The sequence below is a fragment of the Pristiophorus japonicus genome, chromosome 1, assembly GCF_044704955.1.
Source record: "Pristiophorus japonicus isolate sPriJap1 chromosome 1, sPriJap1.hap1, whole genome shotgun sequence".
NCBI classification, from domain to species: domain Eukaryota; kingdom Metazoa; phylum Chordata; class Chondrichthyes; family Pristiophoridae; genus Pristiophorus; species Pristiophorus japonicus.
The window spans coordinates 95,701,472-95,720,373 of NC_091977.1; positions in this window are offsets into that span (position 1 = coordinate 95,701,472).

Genomic DNA, 18,902 nt, shown 5'->3' on the forward strand with positions numbered 1-18,902 from the left:
ATGACCCCACTCGACTGTGTCATGTATGTAACCTTCATGTAACTGTAACCTTCATAACAATACTGCATACTGTATTCACTTAAGAAATGCACACCTTGTCCACAGGGGGTGAACTTGTGGGAGACACTCCTCACCTGGTCATCCAAGTATATAAAGGGAGGTCCCACGCAGGGTCATCACTTTTTGGTCCTGTGAATAAAGGTTCAGGTCACAGAGTGACATTGTCTGCAGAATGTGCCTCGTGTGAATTTATAGTAGTGTGTAAGGACTGCGCAGTATGAACGCTCTTATCACTTAGATAAATTCATCAAAGTTACTAGCAGTTTGAAAAAGATAGTGGTTACTCTGCTGAGTTTGATATTGTGTACAACTTAACAACCTCCTTCCTTGGCTCTTGGGCTCTATTTCCAGCGCAGTCCTGTAGACAGTTATAAGGTCCTGATTTAAGTGCAAGGAGCCTCCTTCAAAACAAGCAAAAATGCATTGTGGGTCGTGTGATTAGTTTGGGTAATTACAAAACAGGCATAAAAACAGCATTTGCATTTCAATAATTTACATACAAATAGGCTTATTAAAGTAAAAATGTTGCTTCTTCTATAAATCATGATTATTTATGCTCTACTAACTATATTCAAACTGATTGTTTTTTTACTATGAGTGTGATTTAACAAAATATATAAAGTGACAGAGCAATTTAAGAACTGCAGTGGCATTCATGCCAGGTGCTAGACATACTGAATTTAGTGACATACTTCAATAAAACGATATAGCAATGACGTACAAAAGAACATTGAGCAGATTGGTTATCAGCAGCATGTTCTGATTAAAGTATCCATTTTGTCAGTGAAACATTTGTTATAAAGAACCAGTATTCAGTTACACTGAGCTGTTGAGTTGCCACTGGATACAATCTGACTTGTGTTTGTTACATCACATCTTCTTTATAAAACATACATTTTATTTCACATTAATATAGCATTTTCACATTCGTCTCATAAAGTCACATCTTTCATATACATGCATGTAAGACATATATTTGTAGTTCTATTTAAACAAAAATGTTTCCATTAAAGATAACTCTGACAAGCTCATTTGTTGAATCTGGCTCCACTGCAGGGCAAAATGACATGAAGGATAATCCCCGGCCAGCTGTGCATTATTTCCTCTCTGTAGCCTATGAAATCGTGTAACAAATGGAATGAGTCATGGAGGGCTCTTTCCTTTCACATCTTGCTGCTACTAATATTAGTGGGGATATTATCACCATAGCAACTACTGCTCCCAGGTTGCAAGTTCTAATACACATCACAGTGATCCTGGCTTGTTCAGACAAGCTGATGGCGATTTAAACTATTTACGGACTTGATTATGGGGAAAATCTTACCAATATATGTGTTAAGTGATGTGATGGAATACTCTCCACTTGCCTGGATGAGTGCAACTCCAACAATATTCAAGAAGCTCGACACCATCCAGGACAAAATAGCCCACTTGATTGGCACCCCCTTCAACATTCACTCCCTCGACCATTGTACCATCGCTGCAGTGTGTACCATCTACAAGATGCACTGCAGCAACTCGCCAAAGCTTCTTCGACAGCATCTCCCAAACCCATGACCTCGACCACCTACAAGGAAAAGGGCAGCAGGCGTATGGGAACACTATCACCTGCAAATTTCTCTCCAAGTCACACACCATCCTGATTTGGAAATATATCCCGTTCCTTCATCATGGCGAGGTTAAAATCCTGGAACTCACTCCCTAACAGCACTGTGGGAGTACCTTCACCACAAGGAGTGAAGTGGTTCAAGAAGGCGGCTCACCACCACCTTCTCGAGGGCAATTAGGGATGGGCACAAAATGCTGGCCTTGCCAGTGACGCCCACATCTCATGAACGAATTAAAAAAACTCAATCAGCTTAGGTCAGAGATAAAGTGAGCTATGGGCAGGATTTCTACTTGAATGGGACATGAAATGGGTAGTAGCAGATCAGCCGCCTGTTAGACACCGCATCAATTTCCCTATCCATTAAAGCCAATCAAGAAGAAAACCGAGCGGGGTAAAATTGGAGGATGATCCGCCACTGCCCATTTTATGCCCATGTTGAAGTTGCGATTTTTGTCCGATGTACATTAAGCTGACCATGCAAAATTAGCATACTAATCGCTAGTTGGATGCTAATAATATACCACTTGGTGAAAACAGATGAAAAATAAGAACATAAGAACATAAGAAATAGGAACAGGAGTAGGCCATACGGCCCCTCGAGCCTGCTCCGCCATTCAATAAGATCATGGCTGATCCGATCATGGACTCAGCTCCACTTCCCCACCCGCTCCCCATGACCCCTTATCCCCTTATCGTTTCAGAAACTATCTATTTCTGTCTTAAATTTATTCAGTATCCCAGCTTCCACAGGTCCTCTGAGAGAAGAAATTTCTCCTTATCTCTGTTTTAAATGGGCGGGCCCTATTCCAAGATCATGCCCTCTAGTTCTAGTCTCCCATTTCAGTGGAAACATCCTCTCTGCATCCACCTTGTCAATCCCCCTCATAATCTTATATGTTTCAATAAGATCACCTCTCATTCTTCTGAATTCCAATGAGTAGAGGCCCAACCTACTCAACCTTTCCTCAACCTCCTCATCCCCGGAATCAACCTAGTGAACCTTCTCTGAACTGCCTGCAAAGCAAGTATATCCTTTCATAAATATGGAAACCAAAACTGCACGCAGTATTCCAGGCACGGCTTCACCAATACCTTATATAACTGTAGTAAGACTTCACTGCTTTTATACTCCATCTCCTTTGCAATAAAGGCCAAGATACCATTGGCCTTCCTGATCACTTGCTGTACCTGCATACTATCCTTTTGTGTTTCATGCACAAGTATCCCCAGGTCCCGCTGTACAGCGGCACTTTGCAATCTTTCTCCATTTAAATAATAACTTGCCCTTGGATTTTTTTTCTGCCAAAGTGCATGACCTCACACTTTCCGACATTATACTCCATCTGCCAAATTTCTGCTCACTCACTTAGCCTGTCTATGTCCTTTTGCAGATTTTTTGTGTCCTCCTCACACATTGCTTTTCCTCCCATCTTTGTATCATCAGCAAACTTGGCTACGTTACACTCAGTCCCTTCTTCCAAGTCGTTAATATAGATTGTTAATAGTTGGGGTTCCAGCACTAATCCCTGCGGCACCCCACTAGTTACTGGTTGCCAACCAGAGAATGAACCATTTATACCGACTCTCTGTTCTTTGTTAGTTAGCCAATCCTCTATCCATGCTAATATATTACCTCCAACCCCGTGAACTTTTATCTTGTGCAGTAACCTTTTATGTGGCACCTTATTAAATGTCTTCTGGAAGTCCAAATATACCATATCCACTGGTTCCCCTTTATCCACCCTATTTGTTACAGCCTCAAAGAACTTCAGCAAATTTGTCAAACATGACTTCCCCTTCTGTGGGCCCAAATTTGGCCAGTACAGATTTCTGGTGCACTTACCAGAGGTGCCACTTTTCTGGAACAAAAAAGGCGCCAAAAATCTTCAGGCCGAGCTTGGCCGCTCCCCAGCCTCTCCTTGATGGTGGCGCAGTATGATAACTGGATTTGGAGGCGGTGCCAGGTCCCGGCGTTGAAAACAGTGCCGGGACCTCTGCACATGCGCACGAGAGAGTGCACGCATGTGCAGTAGCTCCTCGCAGCCCGAATCGCTGTGTTGGAGGGGCCGGAAGCACGCCGCCCCTATCCTGAGCCGAGTGGCCTGCAGCACAGACCGGCCGCTGCCTTCCCGCGTTCTGGGGGAGCAGGAGCAGGAGCTGGAGGAGCCCGGGGGAGCAGGAGCAGGAGCTGGAGGAGCCTGGGAGAGCAGGGGAAGATGTTGTGATGAAGATGTTGTGATGTTGTGATGATATTGTGAAGGTGATTAGTGCATTTTAGAAATTTTAGAATCCTCTCACTTCCCTCGCCAGCTCCCCCGCCCCCCTCCAGCCCCCCCACCCCCACTCCATCTCTAGCTAACTGCGACCTGCGTTGATTTCTTATTTCACCTCAAAGTTTTTCAGAACAGACACAAGTAGCCACGTACACTGGCCTAAGTTAGTTTAGAGTAACCTTTAGCTGGCTAAACTTGTTTAAATGGCCAAAACAGGCGTAAGTGCCTGGTAACGCCTCCTTTTGAAAAGAAAACTGAACAAAAAAAAAACTAACTCACTTACACTAGAGCAGATTAAATGGGGAGAATTGCGATTTTTAAGTTACTCCAAAAAAATCTAGTTGCTCCAAAATAAACGGAGCAATTCCTGGGGAAATTTGGGCCCCATAAATCCATGCTGACTCTGCCTGACCGAATTTTGCTTTTCCAAATGTCCTGCTACTGCTTCTTTAATAATGGACTCCAACATTTTCCCAACCACAGATGTTAGGCTAACTGGTCTATAGTTTCCTGCCTTTTGTCTGCCTCCTTTTTTAAATAGGGGCGTTACATTTGCAGTTTTCCAATCTGCTGCGCCTCCCCAGAATCCAGGGAATTTTGGTAAATTACAACCAATGCATCCACTATCCCTGCCGCTACTTCTCTTAAGACCCTAGGATGCAAGCCATCAGGTCCTGGAGATTTATCTGTCTTTAGTCCCTGGGTGTCAAAAATGGAAAAAGTGATTCATTCCCCACCACTAACATTAAGTTAAACAATCATTATAAAGTTTAAATGTGTTTCTATTGTTTGAAGGAATGCATATGCACCACTGTGTTCCTCAAATCAAACTTACCATTGCTGAGTGCAGTCAGAGCTGACATTTGTCAATGAGCAGGCCAGAATTTAAAATAGCTGGTCTTCTGGATGATTTATGAATGAGATCCAACGGAAATAATAGAGCATCTAGAATGAAGGGGAATATGGTCATGGTAACAGAACTGTGAGTAAAACAATTGATGATTATACCTACAACAATTTATGGCATTTCTATTTTTAATAAAAATTTGAGGGAGAAATTGGCCTGGTTTGTGCCTCCCATTAGCGCCTGCGGGGGGTGGTAACGGGACGCCAAACGGTTACCGACCGGGCATGACAAAATTACCGACGCCTGCGAACTTCCCTGGCAATTTTGTGCTGACGCTAACATTTATCAACTCACTCTCTTGTGTCCCGTAGATCGTGACATCATCCGGTGCATAGCTCCCGCCCCCTGCAGCATTACCGGGCATCAACAACGGCAGCTTGCAGGAGGTGTTGTCACCTCGGCTGGCCACTTGGGAGCAATATTTAAAGGCAGTGGTGGTCAGGTAGGGCAAAATTGATTTATCTCCCCATTTCTTTTGCCCCTGCGATTTCTCAGCCCTGCACATAGCGCAGGTGCCGTGGCCCAACAGAGACAGCATGAAGATTCATTCAACTCATCATTGGCCCTTCCCTTTAAGAGAGGGAAGGAGCCTATACAGATGGCAGTGCTGGAAGTGCATCCGGGAGGGCGCTGAGCACCTTGAATCTCATCACCGAGAGCATGCAGAAATCAAGCATAGGCAGCAGAAAGAGCGTGCGGCAAACCAGTCCCACCCACCCCTTCCCTCAACGACTGTCTGTCCCACCTGTGGCAGAGACTGTGGTTCTCGTATTGGACTGTTCAGCCGCCTAAGAACTCATGCTAAGAGTGGAAGCTTGTCTTCCTCGATGATGATGATGACTGAACATTGCTCAGCGCTCTGCCAATACCACCCCTCGCACTTACTTCAGAATACTAAGGGAAGTGGTTGCACTTGACTTAGTGCTCCACTTCCCTCTTGGAGTGTTAAAGCCGAGCTTCCGGAGCAACAAATCGTTTTTGTCCAGCGATATTTTTGCGCTCCCTGAGAAGTTATTGCCCCAAATGGGGCACTACACAATATCTAGCCCAAATTTTGAATTTAAAAATGAATGAAATGGAACATAGGAAGCAAAATCTGAGGAAGTAAGCATAGCTTAAAACCCTTTCTGTATCTACTTTGCTGCACACTCAATCTGAGGATTAATCGTGAAAAATTTGAAATAATTTCATAATGCTGCGTTTGTGCTATTTTAGTGCTTCTTGATAGGTTCTGACCTTGTATAACCAAAACCCAGACAAATCTTGTGGGCTGATGTTGTTTAGCTATTTTATGGATTATTACTGGCATCTTAAGTGGACATCAGCCAGCATTCTACTGATTACAGGCTGATTTCCCTCGAGACTTCTCCACTGGCGTAACGTGTCAGAGATTTGACGGAAACCTAGTTTATGCTTGTGAATGGGGTTTCTGCTTAGGGTTTGCTGAAGCAATAGTGCTGGAGCAGGAAAAGCCCCGGGGAGGTTCACCACCTTGGATTTGAAAGTCACAAGCATTATTCTTGCCAATTAGGGACCTGATGTTAGAACAGTGCAAGGAATATACAGGTGTGGAAGATAAATTGAAGCACAAAAATAGAGTATATGGAGTAGTGGGAGGAAAGCTGAGACAAGTGCATGGAGTGGCAATGAGAGTGGAGAAAATCCTAGGCTATCTTGATGGAAAATTACTCAATGTGCTACAAGAACCATATGGGTTTTACAAATTAGTGTTAGCCCATCAGTTTTAGTTCTGTGTCACTGGATATTTATACATGAGGAAATAGAACCAAAAATATATCGGCATTAAGTTGTGAAACATTGTGTACAGTATCAGCATGTTACAAACAGAACTGCTAAAAAGTTTTTTTCGAGATCTCTCGTTGGCTTTCTGTAGATGCGTTTCTGATTCTTTTAGACTTCCCAATGAACCACTTCCTTTTTCTCCCTGAAGGATTTGTAGAGGTAATGGCCTGGATTTTAGCCCAGAGATGCATTCCATGCGGGGAGGCTGTTTTGAGGTTGAAAGCCCAGAAGAACGGGTTTCCTGAATGTCCTGCAGTACTTCTTTAAATTTGTTGCTGTCAGTTTCCTGCCCACAGGCAGTCTGATTGACAGACTAGAGGCCTGTCGGGCGGGAAAGCCTACAGCACAAGGCCACAGTCGAAGAGAGTAGGTAGGTCTAGTGGAGGGGTGGGAGAGATTATGGGGGGCATTCCAATCGTAGGGGTGGGGGGGGGGGTCCCAATCGTAAGGCAGGGGTCCAATGGTGATCGCGGTATCCGATCACAGGATGCAGTTTCGATAGTGGGGGACAGGGGGGAGTCGATAGCTGGGGAGGGGTACAATGGTGTAGGTGGGGGGAGATCCGATGGTGGAGGGGGAGGTCCAATGATGGGGAGGAGGGGGAGGTACGATGGTGGCCATGGAGAGCAGGCAGATCGCGGAGGGAGGGGCAGTTTATTGGGTAGTTTGTTGGGTCTAGAGGAAACACTCCTGCTCCTCCTGGCCCATATGCAGTGCTGTAAAGGCACTTACCTCATGGATTCAGCCCTTGTTGTCTCCTTGTACCAGCCAGGTTTCCCGAGATCTGGGAAACCCGGCCAACGTGAGTTTAAAAATAGAGGCCCCAGTTTCCATGAGCTGCAAGGCCCGCCCATTTGCCACCCAAAGGATCGGTGATGGCCACTGAGAGGCCAGGCGGTACTTTGCCTGAAAAATTTCTCGAAAAGAGGTGGTGGTACCAACTGGTGGCAAAATAACGGCTTACGCCATCAATCTGGGTAGCAGTGGGCAGGAGCTCTCAATCTCGGTGGCAAATGAGCTTGCTGCCCAAGTGTCACCAAGGATGGAGTTGGGCCTAGGGAGGGGGGAACTCTGAAAAGTAAAAAATATTACCAAAACAAACCCCACTGGAACACCTTCAGGAGACCCCATTCAGGTAAGATGCTGTAAAAAAAAAATTTCAAAGATGTTCACTAACCTTTTCTTTCAGGTCTTCATATCTACCGTCAGGGTTAGACCAGCTTCCACGCAGCGGTCCTTTCCCCTGCTGGCGCCGACCCAACCCCAACCCACCCGTTTTTGGGAGTTAAGATTCAGCCCAATATTTCCTCTGTATTTGACTTTTGAATTTTGTGTTTTAATCCATTTGGTTAGTCTGAGTTTTGCTGATTTCAGATATGTATTTACCCTGCAATTAGAACATTTAAAAAAAAAGTTATTTCATTTTCCTTTACTGAAGAGTTGTCGAACAACTGCTCCCCCCCCCGCTCACCCCCCCAAATCAATTTGACTTTGAATTTAGCCTCTCTAAAGTTATAAGAACATAAGAAATAGGAGCAGGAGTAGGCCATTTGGCCCCTCGAGTCTGATCTGATCTGACCTCAACTCCACTTCCCTGCCCGCTCCCCATAACCCTTGACTCCCTTATCATTCAAAAATCTGTTTATCTCCACCTTAAATATATTCAATGACCCAGCCTCCACAGCTCCCTGGGGTAGAGAATTCCAAAGATTCATGACTGTTTGAGAGAAGAAATTCCTCCTCATTTCTGCTTTAAATGGGTGACCCCTTATTCTGAAACTATGTCCACTAGTTCTAGAATCCCTCATGAGGGGAAATATCCTCTCTGCATCTACCCTGTCCAGCCCCCTCAGAATCTTATATGTTTCAATAAGTTCACCTCTCATTCTTCTAAACTCCAATGAGTATATGCCCAACCTGCTCAACCTTTCTCCATATGACAACCTCTTCATCTCAGGAATCAACCTCATGAACCTTCTCTGAACAACCTCCAATGCAAGAATATCCTTCCTTAAATGAGATCAAAACTGTATGCAGTATCCCAGGTGTGATCTTACCAACTCCCTGTACAGTTGTAGCAGGACTCCCCTGCTTTTATACTCCACCTCCTTTGCAATAAAGGCCAACATTCCATTTGTCTTGCCGATTACTTGCTGTACCTGCATGCTAACTTTTTGTGTTTCATGTACAAGAACCCCCAGATCCCTCTGTACTGCAGCATTTTTTAATCTCTCCCCATTTAAATAGTAATTTGCTTTTTTATTTTTCCTACCAAAGAGGATAACCTCACATTTTCCCACATTATACTCCATCTGCCAAATTTTTGCCCACTCGCTGAACCTACTTATATCCCTTTGTAGATTCTTTACGGCCTCTTCACAACTTGCTTTCCCACTTATCTTTGTATCATCAGCAAATTTGGCTACATTACACTCGATCCCTTCATCCGAGTCATGAATATAAATTGTAAATAGTTGAGGCCCCAGCACTGATCCCTGTGGCACCCACTAGTTACAGTTTGCCAACCTGAAAGTGACCCATATATCTAGCTTCTCATTTTTGGTGTTTCTGAATTCTAGATCATGTTGAACCTGATCATTATACTCTAATGATTCTCTCCCGCTGGAAAATTCAGCACTCCAAGAGTGGAGCACTAAATCAAGTTCTAAGCAATTCTCTTAGGGCACTAAAGTGTATGAGCGAGGCGGTAGCAGCAGAGCGCTGAACAATGTGCAGTGCATTGCTAACGGCGTCAGAGGCCGCTTCCAACGCTTAAAGGGAAGGGCCAATGATAGTGCACAACCTACTTACCGGCAGTTCTGTTTTGCTAGGCGACCTGTGTGACTGCCATTACAGCCCCAAACACTCTCACAAAGCGGAGGGCTTGGACATCTTGCGCAATGAAACATCGAAAACTTTGAGCAGGCATCGGACTGGTACAAATAATAAAGGTTAGGCTACTTGAAAACCATTCCCTTTAATTAGCGCTCCTCAAGCGACCAGCCGAGTTGACAACACCTCCTCTTCCTGCCGTTGTTCACACCCGTGATACAGCAAGGGCTGAAGGCAATATCACATCCAGGATGGTAATGGGGCGCTGTGCAACTTATGATATCACGAGGTGCTAGAGGCCCATACGGTAAGAGGAAGATGGTTGTGATTGTTGGAAGTCAATCATCCCAGCCCCAGGACATTTCTGCAGGCGTTCCTCAGGGCAGTGTCCAAGGCCTAATCATCTTCAGCTGCTTCATCAATGACCTTCTCTCCATCATAAGGTCAGAAGTGGGGATGTTCGTTGATGATTACACAGTGTTCAGTTCCATCCGCAACCCCTCAGAAAATGAAGCAAGGCCTGGAAAACATTCAGGCTTGGGCTGATAAGTGGCAAGTATCATTCGCGCCACACAAGTGCCAGGCAATGACCATCTCCAGCAAGAGAGCCTAATCACTTCCCTTTGATATTCAACGGCACCACCATCGCTGAATCCCCCACCATCAACATCCTGGGGGGGTCACCATTGACCAGAAACTTAACTAGACCAGCCACATAAATAATGTAGCAACATGAGCAGGTCAGAGGCTGCGTATTCTGTGGTGAGTTTCTTCGCCACAAGGACTGCACCAGGCTCACCACCACCTTCTCAAGTCAGTTAGGCATGGGCAATAAATGCTGGCCTTGCTAGCGACACCCGCATCCAGGAGTGAATAAAAAAAATGTCAGCGCTAAACTGGCACTGAAATTCGCGGGCGTCACTGAATTCACTGTGCCCGGTTGCTTACTCCATAGTGCCTCGCCAGGTGCTAATGGAAGGCACTAAGCAGCCGAATTTCTCCCCTTAAAATACATTTTTATCATGTCTTCAGGATGTCTTAAAGTGCTTCACTATAAAATGATTACATTTTGAAATGCATTCATTGTTGTCATGTAGATTAGTCAGGCCAGTGGATCTGCATTCCAATAGCTTCCACCTGCAATCATCTGTCAAAATACCTCTGTAGGCATCCTGGGGCTGGGATGATTGACTTCCAACAATCACAACCATCTTCCTCTTACCGTATGGGCCTCTAGCACCTCGTGATATCATAAATTGCACAGCGCCCCATTACCATCCTGGAGTGGGCATGCGGGTAACTGCAGGTGGGCATAGAGCATTTTTTGCACAGCCACAGCTGCGTGTCGTCCTTTGCTGATCTTGGTGTCAGCCTTGGTTCAGTGGTAGCCCTCTTGCTTTTGAGTCAGAAGGTCGTGGGTTTAAGTCCAACTCCAGAGACTTGAGCACATAAACAAGGCTAACACACCACTGCAGCATTGAGGGAGGTGCTGTCTTCCGGATGAGACATCAATACCGCTGGAAAGTTGGTCCTTCCCCCACCTTTTTGGAGCCATTAGTGCCGAAATTTTTCCGTGGCTGGGCCAGCCCCTATTCAGCTCCAAAAGTGAAAAAATGGGTTCCAGCGCAAATGAACCCTTCCAACGTGGATTTTTCAGCTATGTGGCTGTTTTAATTTACATGCAGGTAAGGGTTTTTAATGAGCCAGCTGCTCTCTGGCTTTTTTAAAGGCCAGGGTTTGCAGCAAGGCCCTGAGGGGGAAGGAGTTTGGAAGGATGGCTGGTGTAAGAGGCGCCAGGAGAGCCAACAGGTTCACTGATGTGGAGTTGGAGACACTGGTGGACAGTGTGGAAGACAGAAGAAGAATACTATTTCCTCACGTGGGGAGACCTGGCAGACAGTCAGTACATAATGCATGGAGGGAGATTGCAGGGGAGGTGTCAGACACCTCATATATGTGAGGACGCACCCTCCCAGGTGGGTGCTGGCCAGTCTGCACCAGGCCCTTCCAGGCCCAGAGATGTTCCAGAGCGTCCTAGAAGGACAGCTGTAGGTTTAAAACAGCAATCGCAGCAGCCTTCCTGGACCCAAGATGCAGCCACAGGGATGACAGTTAGGCGTAGTGTTAGGGTAGTCATGCATAACAGGTGTTACAGTGAGATGCACAGGGGTAAAAAATGATTACAGTATTATTATACTGTTCTTTATGTTCTGTTTTTACAGTGATTTGGATAATTTGATAAATCTTTATTTTTGGCACATATATCTGACCAGGTGTTTCATTTGGGAGTGGGTAATTCTGCATAAAGGCACTCATTGCGATGGCCATTGAAAGTGGGACCTGAAGGGTCATGTGTGGATGCGATTATCTGAAGCGAGCAGCTATGAGACACAGCTGCACCTCCCTTCCAGGGTTGTGATGGGGACGATGCCTCCTAGCTCTGGGGTGACAGGGATCTTCCTCCTCCTGCTGAGCCTCCTCCTCCTCCTCCTCAGGTCCTGATAACGGCCAGGTTGTGCAGCATGCAGCAGACCACGACGATTATGGAGACCCATTGAGGAGAGTACTGCAAGGTGTCACCGGAGCGGTCCAGGCACCGGAATCTCTGCTTGAGAATGCCTATGCACTGCTCCATGATGCACCGGGTGGCACAATGAGCTTCATTGTATACATGCTGTGGCATTGTCCTGGGGTTCCACAGTGGAGTGAGCAGCCAAGTGAACAGGGGATATTCCTTGTCCTCAAGCAGCCAATTGGATTCCTGATTCGGGCCAGTGAAGACGGCGGGCACACTGGTCTGGCGCAGAATGAACGAATCATGGCTGCTGCCTGGGTACCTCACATCACCGCGCCACTAACTCCTTCAGCATGGCTTCACCCCGCCGACTCCGGCGGAAGAGCGCACCGCTCAAATCCCCCGTCTCCCCGAGCTGAATATGGCTCGGGGAGGGAAAAGCACCTGACCGCGGTGACCGATCGATTTTTTTTGATCAGCTGCCCAAACCCTGCGGTAGCCGTCCCTTCAGGGATGGTGAATTTCGGCCCCCATGCCTCTTTCCTTGTCCAAAACGCCACCTGGTGGCATGACCCTATCACCAAATCATACCTTTGTCTCTCCCTTGCTACCTCCGGCACCTTCTTTTCTTTCAAAAATCTCACTCTACTCCAATCCTTCATCTCTCCTTTAAAATCTTCATTGCCTACTTCCTCCTGCGGCTCAGTGCTAGCACTCTCCCCTGCTCATTATTATATTGCTGTTTGTGGGACCTTGCTGTGCTCAAATTGGCTGCTACTTTTCCTAGATTACAACAGTGGCTACACTTCATAAAGGTACTTCATTGGTTATAAAGGGATTTGGGATGTCCTGAGGGCATGAAAGATGCTATATAAATGCAAGTGTTTCTTTTATTCTCCTGAACACCACCCTCCAATTCTTCCTGACATATCCTCCCTACTTTCTTCCCTTAGTCTCTGCACTATGCAGCTCCTCATCCTTGGTGATTTTAATCTCCATCTCATCTCACCTTGCCCTCTCTCCTCTGAGTTCACTGCCCTCCTGTCCTCCCTTAACCTCTTTCTCCATATAAACATTCCTACTCCTATTCCTGGCCAACCTCTTGACCTTGCCATCTCACATGACCTCTCAGCTCGCATCATCTCAATCACAGACAAGGCTATCTCTGATAAATGCTTTGAATCCCTCACCACTCACCTCCACCTACTTCCTTCTGCATCTGTCCCAGAAAATAAACTCTCCTCCAAGTAATTTACAACTGCACTTTACTGTCCCCAATAAATCTTTTACTCTCTCTCACAATGGTCGGTCCCCTGGGAAGGATCCTATCTTCACTCACTCAAGTGCGAAGGCGCAGGCTTAATCAAATATGGATGAACCACAAAAAAGCACTATGGAATGCAAAGGTAACCCAAGCCATTTTCTCCACTATAAACCATCTCCTTAAAAGCCTCTCCCCTGCTCCATCCATGCTCTCCTCCAAAAACAAGAGCAAGGAGCTCATCTCTTGTCACTTCTTTGTCACTACGATTGAGCCCATCCATTCATTCCCTCCCAAAAGCTCCTTCTTTGGCTTGGTGTCAATTTTTGTCTGATTACATTTCTACGAAGCACCTTGGGATGTTTTTCTATATTAAAGGCACTATATAAATGCATTATCATCATAGGCAGTCCCTCGGAATCGAGGAAGACTTGCTTCCACTCTTAAAATGAGTCCTTAGGTGGCTGAACAGTCCAATACGAGAGCCACAGTCCCTGTCACAGGTGGGACAGATAATTGTTGAGGGTAAGGATGGGTGGGACAGATTTGCCGTATGCTCTTTCTGCTGCCTGCGCTTGATTTCTGCATGCTCTCGGCAATGAGACTCGAGTTGCTCAGCGCCCTCCCGGAGGCACGTCTTCCACTTAGAGCGGTCTTTGGCCAGGGACTCCCAGGTGTCCTTGGAAATAGCGGATGCATTGACAGTCATTTTCCAACATTCCATCGACTCCGGATCAGTTCCTATGGAGTGGAGGATAGCCAATGTAACCCCACTTTTTAAAAAAGGAGGGAGAGAGAAAACAGGGAATTATAGACCGGTCAGTCTGACATCGGTAGTGGGTAAAATGATGGAATCAATTATTAAGGATGTCATAGCAGCGCATTTGGAAAGAGGTGACATGATAGGTCCAAGTCAGCATGGATTTGTGAAAGGGAAATCATGCTTGACAAATCTTCTGGAATTTTTTGAGGATGTTTCCAGTAGAGTGGACAAGAGAGAACCAGTTGATGTGGTGTATTGGACTTTCAGAAGGCTGTCGACAAGGTCCCACACAAGAGATTAATGTGCAAAGTTAAAGCACATGGGATTGGGGGTAGTGTGCTGACGTGGATTGAGAACTGGTTGTCAGACAGGAAGCAAAGAGTAGGAGTAAATGGATACTTTTCAGAATGGCAGGCAGTGACTAGTGGGGTACCGCAAGGTTCTGTGTTGGGGCCCTAACTATTTACATTGTACACTAATGATTTAGACAAGGGGATTAAATGTAGTATCTCCAAATTTGTGGATGACACTAAGTTGGGTGGCAGTGTGAGCTGCGAGGAGGATGTTATGAGGCTGCAGAGAGGCTTGGATAGGTTAGGTGAGTGGGCAAATGCATGGCAGATGAAGTATAATGTGGATAAATGTAAGGTTATCCACTTTGGGGGTAAAAACAGAGAGACAGACTATTATCTGAATGGTGACAGATTTGGAAAAGGGGAGGTGCAATGAGACCTGGGTGTTATGGTACATCAGTCACTGAAGGTTGGCATGCAGGTACAGCAGGCGGTTAAGAAAGCAAATGGCATGTTGGCTTTCATAGCGAGGGGATTTGAGTACAGGGGCAGGGAGGTGTTACTATAGTTGTACAGGGCCTTGGTGAGGCCACACCTGGAGTATTGTGTACAGTTTTGGTCTGCTAACTTGAGGAAGGACATTCTTGCTATTGAGGGAGTGCAGCGAAAGGTTCACCAGACTGATTCCCGGGATGGCGGGACTGACATATCAAGAAAGACTGGATCAACTGGGCTTGTATTCACTGGAGTTCAGAAGAATGCGAGGGGATCTCATTGAAACATTTAAAATTCTGACGGCTTTAGACAGGTAAGATGCAGGAAGAATGTTCCCAATGTTGGGGAAGTCCAGAACCAGGGGTCACAGTCTAAGGATAAGGGGTAAGCCATTTAGGACCGAGATCAGGAGTAACCTCTTCATCCAGAGAGTGGTGAACCTGTGGAATTCTCTACCACAGAAAGTTGTTGAGGCCAATTCACTCAATATATTGAAAAAGGAGTTAGATGTAGTCCTTACTACTAGGGGGATCAAGGGGTATGGCGAGAAAGCAAGAATGGGGTATTGAAGTTGCATGTTCAGCCATGAATTCATTGACTGGCGGTGCAGGCTAGAAGGGCCGAATGGCCTACTCCTGCACCTATATTTCTATGTTTCTATGTGTCAGTAGGGATGTTGCACTTTATCAGGGAGGCTTTGAGGGTGTCCTTGGAACGTTTCCTCTGCTCACCTTTGGCTCGTTTGCCGTGAAGGAGTTCCGAGTAGAGCGCTTGCTTTGGGAGTCTTGTGTTAGGCATGCAAACTATGTGGCCTGCCCAGCGGAGCAGATCAAGTGTAGTCAGTGCTTCAATGCTGGGGATGTTGGCCTGGTCGAGGACGATGTTGGTGCATCTGTCCTCCCAGGGGATTTGTTGGATCTTGCGGAGACATCATTGATGGTATTTCTCTAGCGACTTGAGGTGTCTACTATACATGGTCCATGTCTCTGTGCCATACAGGAGGGTGGGTATTACTACAGCCCTATAGACCATGAGCTTGGTGTTAGATTTGAGGGCCTGGTCTTCGAACACGCTTTTCCTCAGGTGGCCGAAGGCTGCACTGGCGCACTGGAGGAGGTGTTGAATCTCATTGTCAATGTCTGCTCTTGTTGATAAGAGGCTCCCGAGGTATGGGAAATGGTCCACGTTGTCCAGGGCTGTGCCGTGAATCTTGATGACTGGGGGGTCAGTGCTGTGAGGCATTGTTGTTGTTGTTCCACCTGTTTCCACTGAGATTATGGGATCCATTTGCTGTAAATAGAACAAACTAAATCCTTCTATCCCCAGCTAAACACTGCAATGTGAATTAAGTTTTATATGATATCAGAAAATTAGTTTACTTTTTTGATTTTACATTAAACTTAATTCATCCCACTGTCTTTGAGAATGTGGTGAATCGATACAAAATCAGTCAGTTAATGGACGAGATGCCTACCAACTCAGTGCCAATGATTACTATGCAAAGTTGAGGCTTTTCAGCTGCAAGCAATTAATGCTTTGCATATAAGAAGCCAGCAGCCACTATTCACTTGCTAATGGTAATCAACTGAAGTGCTCTCCTTTGCAGGCATTTGCATCATTATTGGTGAGTGTCTGAATGTTATCACAATTGCTAAATTAGCTCTCCCCCTTTTTCAGATCTTGCATGCACTGATCCAGTAAGCGATATGTAAATCAAGTTGCCCATCACAAAAGGACACATAATTTACAGCAATGGACAAGAGATTATCTTAATAAAATTGACACTTGGTAAATGCTTTAGCATCACATTACTATCTGACTTCCATCACCGTCGCAACTGGATAAATAGATATTTTTGAACAAATTCATAGACATTTGTATAGTGTATAGAAATCACCTCATTAAAAAAGTATTTAATGGCAGAAAATTAAAAAACAAATATCATAGCTTTTATTTTTCTTAGCCCCTTCACAATCACTATATTAGAGAATTCACCCAAACAATAACAGAAGGACAAACTTAAGGAATAGGAGCCAGAGTAGGCCATTCGGCCCCTTGAGCCTGCTCCATCATTCAATATCATGGATGATCTTTGACCTCAACTCAACTACCCCGGCTGATCTCCATATCCGTTGATTCCCTTATTGTCCTCAAATAGGTTTTATAGTTCTTTAAAAAATAGATTTTAAAGGAACGTGGGTAGATTTAGGAGATATTTTAACAGTCAAACTAATAAAGTTAGCATTTGTACCAGCTGAGATAATATTTAAAATAAAGAACTGCTTTTTTACCTTTTCTGTCTTTAATTCCTGTCTTTGTGGATCGTCACGATCGCTTTTATATTTAATCTGTGCTGAGTTAGCTGATTTCAGCTCAAGCAGTAGTAAGGTCAGTAAAACTGGCTTCGGTGTGCCTGCACAAGGGACGTAAAAACATTTATTTAGGCAGAGTTCCCATTCCTGATTGCAGTCCAGTAACTCCTGCTGAAAAATGCACACGTTTGGATGTTGGATCAGGGGGCAGCCTAAGATGCCCCATCCAGTAGGCTGTCAGCACTCAGTGCCTCATTCATGGCACCAAGCTCATGATCTACAGAGCAGTAGTGATACCCACCCTCCTATATGCTTCAGAGACATGGGCTATGTACAGTAGACACCTCACAGCGCTGGAGAAGTACCACCAACACTGCTTCTGCAAAATCCTGCAAATTCATTATCTCTCAGGCCAACATCCCAGCATCGAGGCATTTACCACGCTCGATCAGCTCCGCTGGATGGGCCACGTTGTCCGCATACCCGATACTAGACTCCCAAAACAAGCACTCTACTCCGAGCTACTTCATGGCAGGTGAGCCTCAGGAGGGCAGAGAAAACACTTCAAGGACACCCTCAAAGCCTCCTTGAAAAAATATAACATCCCCACCGACTCTTGGGAATCCCTGGCCCGAGACCGCTCAAAGTGGAGGAGAAGCATCCAAGAAGGCGGCGAACACTTCGAGTCTCTTCGCCAGGAGCACGCAGAAGCCAAGTACAATCATCGGAAGGCGCATATGACAAATCAAGCACCCCACCCACTCATCCCTCCAACCACCATCTGCTCCACCTATGACAGAGACTGTAGGCCCCATGTTGGTTTCATCAGTCACCTTAGAACTCATGTCAGTGTGGAAGCGAGTCATCCTCGACTCCAGGGGACTGCTTAAGAAGAAGAAGAGAATACATAAAGAATGGTCACTTGTGCGAGATGACAGTTCGCACATGTGGACCTGGACCTTGCCAAAGTCAGTATCTCCATCAGCAGAAGGGAGAAAATATTGCCTGTGCTGGTTAACTCTAGTGATAAAGTGTTGCGCTAAAGATTGCAGAAGTAATTGGTAGATTGTTTTAATGCTTCAAGGGGTTGAAGACTACGGTCGTGGTTGCACATGTGAATTTACTTTGTAACCTGAGTAGCAATGGAACAATGGTATAGAAATTACAGCCTGAAAACTTCAGTGAACATTTGTTTTGCTATTTTCTTGGATGAATTAAAAAGAACAGTGAACATTTTCACCTGTTTCATGAAAGCTAGTCTTAGTGGGCAATGCCATCTATTGTCCCAATAGCAACAGAGAGAAACCATTATCTAGCCAATTAGCTTCCCAAGGATATAATAAATAAATATATATGGATCGACATAGATAATCTATCAGCCACAGGAGACAAAAAATGTTTTTACAACAAGAAAACATCCTGTACTCTTCCAAACTATTTTACCACAAATCTACAATGTGAAAATATGAATAATACCCATTTGATATAACCTGTCCTGGCTCAAATTCAATCCAGTAAAGCAAATAGGGTTAGATGAAGAGGGATGGGAAGAGGCCCGTGTGGAACATAAATACCAACTTGTTGGTCCAAATGGCCTCTTTCCGTGCTGTTAATTCTATGTAATTTGATGTAAATATCAAAGAACTGACAGAAACACTAACAAGTTTTTCTCATGCTGACACTTTGCATGAAGAGGGTTCATGAGGATTTGGTGCTGGTCAGTTCAGTTTTGCTTTTATAGTCTGGCCTTTTTCTGTACTGTTGCAGCATGAAACAATT